This window comes from Dermacentor albipictus, chromosome 1, assembly GCF_038994185.2.
Source record: "Dermacentor albipictus isolate Rhodes 1998 colony chromosome 1, USDA_Dalb.pri_finalv2, whole genome shotgun sequence".
Taxonomy (NCBI): Eukaryota; Metazoa; Arthropoda; class Arachnida; order Ixodida; family Ixodidae; genus Dermacentor; species Dermacentor albipictus.
The window spans coordinates 237,549,206-237,553,872 of record NC_091821.1 but is presented as its reverse complement, the minus strand read 5'-3'; positions in this window follow the sequence as shown (position 1 = coordinate 237,553,872).

Sequence of the window (4,667 nt, the reverse complement as noted above, 5' to 3'; positions counted from 1 at the left end):
GAGGCATTTTTTATTGAAAATCCAGATGGCGCCACCGTCGCCTTATCCTGAGCGCCACGATCACGCGCGCCGGAGTGCGCCGGAGGCACCGGCAGGCAGCGTCGGAACGTGCCAAACAACAGCACGGTCGCTCTCGAACGCAGCGTTGCACTTGCGTTCGAGCGTGACCATGCCTGGAGCAGGCGGAGCCATGCAAACAGATGGATCGCGTTTGTATTTGCTTTTTAAACCTTATGTGCGTGTTTTCACTGTGTCGTGAGGGAACGCAATTCAGAGATTATATTGGTCATGCGAGCAGTGAGCCGCGCGACGACGAAAAATACTGTAGTGGCGCTGCGATCGAAGTGACTTGGGCCGCATCAAGGTCGCGCCGTTGGAAAATGCTGGGGATACTTCTCGGAAGGGTCATTTGTACTGCTTCGCGCGCTGGTATATGCGTTCAGACCGCTCAAACGGTGTTTATAATTGCATAAGACATGTATGTATGCCTTTGGAACAGATGCCTTTCTTCCTCTTCATTATTTAATTTTTTAATGCCATTAAGTTATTGCGCGTGTGTTGCGGCCGCGGTGTCGGCTTTTATTTTACTATGGGATTGTACGGTTCCCCTTGGAGAACAAATATTTTTCTTCTTCTTCTTCAAGCAGCATGTATATCTCGTGTGTGTTTTGCGCATATAGTTTTCCATCAGTAGATCTTACGAAACGCAGACGAAAAAACACATGCAAACTTCCTGCTTGCCGGTTCAAACAAATAAAACATAACTGCGCCCCATCCGGCACCTTGTACTCAGATTTACGGGAGGTATTCATGTAGAAAAGAAAAAACTGTAGTGCAACATTCCATTCACGTTTCCGTCTTCCTAGCGTAACAGAATGAGGAGTAATTGGTACGGCCGGGTTCTTTTATTGCGGCCGGACCTCGTGCGCGGGAAAGTTTCTGGCAGCTATTATATACGCTAATCTTTGGCCGGTAAGCCATGTGAAGTTTTTTGTCTTGCCCATGCTTTAAAAAAAAAGAAAAGAAAAGGCGGTGTAGTAGCCTAATTAGTGGCTACATAGTGGATATGGCGTCGCGCTGCTAAACTGGAGCTCACAGGTTCGAACAAGGTCGCGGAATATGATATAGAAACGAAATGGAAAAAACAGTCGTGTACTTCTGTTTAGGTGCATGTTAAATAACCCCAGGTGGTGAGAACTGAACGGGGTGCCTCATAATCATATTCACCGCAGTCGTGACCGAATGAGCAAGGCGTTCGCTGCGGCTGCGGTAGGTGGACTGTTCGAAACCCACCGCCGGCACCCACCGATTAAAAAAAAAAAATGATGGGTACAGGCGCTCCCGAACCCGGCGCCGGGTAGTGTTTGGGGTGTATCGCCTAATAAACTTCGTAAAGTAGCGCCAGGCTTTGAAGAATGCCGCCTCCTCCTCGCGCGCTCTGGCCGAGGCCACCGCCGCGTCGCTATTGGCCTAATAGCATCACGTGGGCCCACGCGCCTTGCTTCAGCGCCATTTTTGCTCGAGAAGCGTCTACGGAGTGGCGAGGAGTGCATGTTGGGGCCGTTGCTACGCTCGAGCAATGTAGGTGGCGCCACGGTCGAGGAGGGAGCGCGAAAGAGAGGAGAAACGAGGAGGAGGAGAGTTGCCGACTTCCCTAGTTTCGACATGCAACCCTCAAGGGTGCATACGGTCCCTAGCCGTAATGCGGACACGGCTGCATTAATTAATAAATAATCATATCGCCAGACGTACGTAAAACGCCAGAATTTGTTTAATAATAAAAAAAGAAAGTATATATGCGTCCTTCGGGGTTTTTTTCTAGGGGTGTAAACGAAAGAAATTGTTCTCGAGTCTGGATTCTGATAAATATAAATAATTATGGGGTTTTACGTGCCAAAACCACTTTCTGATTATGAGACACGCCGTAGTGAAGGACTCCAGAAATTTCGACCACCTGGGGTTCTTTAACGTGCACCTAAATCTAAGTACACGGGTGTTTTCGCATTTCGCCCCCATCGAAATGCGGCCGCCGTGGCCGGGATTCGATCCCGCGACCTCGTGCTCAGCAGCCCAACACCATAGCCACTGAGCAACCACGGCGGGTAGTCTGGATTCTGAGAAAAACATGTTACGGTATCTTATACTTCATAAATAAATGCAATGCCGTTCCCAACTGTACGTCCGCTCAACTAAGCAACTTCTGTATTATAAATGGCTGCTTTCAGTTATTCGGTGCAGTGTCATATAAAGACAATAACGAAGCAATTAAAGGAACGGCATGCCTCACATACACGTAGAGATATTTGTAGATCTGCTATGTTCGTTGAAGAAGATAACTGTGGCACTATATTGGGCGCCCAGTTTTAATGGGTTGCAGACATGGTACGTGAGACTGTCAAAAAAAAAAAAAAAATTCCTTGCCTGAATCAAGTTAGCAGATTTACAGGCTGCCCCAAAATGGGGCGTTTATATTGAATGACAGCTAGGAATTTGTTCAGCAGAACCGATTATCACCCGTGTGTTAATTCGCTCAGGAACTGGTGCGCCTCCGCGCAACAGCCTCGACTCTCCAGCAGCACAATCATTCGGAGCAAGCACGTACCCAGGGGGGGGGGGGCGAAATTAAGACGCTCCCCCCCCATGCCACCACACATTAAGCGACGCCAAATCAATGTTGAAACTTGACAGCTATTCGGCGATCAACATTTTTCTGCCCTTTTCACTCCTTCTGGATAGCGGTAGTTATCGGCATCTCGGGGTGTGAAGGCCAGTTTCCTCATCGATTGACTGCCCAAACGATTAACTCGAGATGCATTCCAGTTGTCACCGTCTTTTCGACGGTCATGCGCATCGCTGTTACTGCGTTATATATATATATATATATAGTTTAACCTTCTTTGTTTAGGCTTATCCAGGGACCAGGAAAGGGATTTGGTTCGTGGTCAGCTGGTCTGTATGTACGTGGAACGAGTTGCAGCCAGAGAAAACGCCAATTGCGTTTAACTTTTCCTTGTGCTTCATTATTTCCTCGAGTAACGGCTCACCGCGACGTTGACAGATTCTCGGAACCATATATCCGCGATATGGGTTAGATAAGGTGGAAAATAATACGAGACAGCGTCCATCATCAAACCCTGCAATAACACTTAAACTCATGGGCAATATATGACTGTCACCCGTTAACACACTTTTTGCGCAAAATTGCCAACTGGAAACAAGAGTCGCAAGGAGTTGAGAAATGAGGTGGTCTACTAAGGGAGCTAGACAGCCAAGGCAACAGTCATACAGGAAGGGAAAGCGAAAATTCACAAAATTAACCGTTGTTTATAAAAAATATTTATGGATCAACATCTTTTTATTTGAAAACTAAGTAGAACAGAAAAAGGAAGTGGAGATCAGTTCCATGTATGCTCCGAATGACGCTTCTACAGTTATCATTCGAGCCGCCTAACTTAGCCGCTTCTCTGTTGTGTTTATGTAGGTGTTTTTCTAACCTTCCGTGGTGGGCGTAGTACGTCTGGAATCGCACCGTCCTGCGCCCTACGTGGTTGTAAGGAACTGGCAGCCACGCATCGTTACGTAACTTGCCAAATAACAATACGGGTCGGTTGTGGCACTTCACTTGGTAGAGCATAAAAGATCTAGGGATCGAAAAGAACTGCGATTGCTCCACAAATATATATTTCTCTATAATTCTTCCAGAGCTTCTTCAAAAAACGCTACTATAGTCGGATACAAATTAAGTATGCAGTGAAGCCCCGCCCACGCCCTCGTAACCACCAGCCACTGTTCCTCCGTGAGTGTGCAAATAATTCGTACTTCAAACTTTTCGTTTTACCCAAATAAGGCGGTAACCGCAAAATAAAATTATTAGTGCGCAATTTTATACCTTTTGCCTCGCCTGTTATAATAGAATGGCCAAAGCCTAATTCGTTATTGAACTGAAATAACATGCTTGCTTTGCTACAACTATTTACTGTCAAGTTTGACTTGAGTGGGTAGTGAAGTTTCATGAATAAAACGGGTTCACCAGTGAAATGAACGGCACCGCCGACTTTTGAAGAGTGAAATGCTCAGACCCCATACACTTTGTCCATGTCTGTTGCACTTCTCATTGCTTCCGCCGATGAAAATACTCTTCAAGAACAGCAGACGATCCGGAGGTGTCAAGTACGACGCCATGTTGAAAAGGCCGCATGACGACGATTTTGTTTGCTTTTGTGATTGGCTGGCGGAGTAACACAACTCCGCGCGGTCCGTGTGCCTTCGTTGTCAACTGCTGTTTCTTTAAGTTCTATTCTAGTAAAGTAATCTTTATTTTACACTTTGGCTTCTTTACTTGTTCTTGGCAGTGTTCTTCCCGCGCTTCTTTCCTACGCAAGTCCATTTGACGTAGTTCCTTGGTTGCCAAGCAAAGGAGAGGTGTATCGCACAGGCGTACCTGTAAAATATACCTTATTTCATTTCTCTTTTGTGGATTTACGCGTTCTTATGGCGAATGGTAGACGTTATTCACATTAAATTTGTTCTAGTTAAGTACCCCCCTCCCCCTCATTTGCATAGAAGTTACCTTGGGATGGACCCACCCCGGAAAAAAATCCTGGGTACGTGCCTGATTCGGAGTAAGAGTCCTCACTTACATATCGGCCCCTCACCTTCGAGACTTC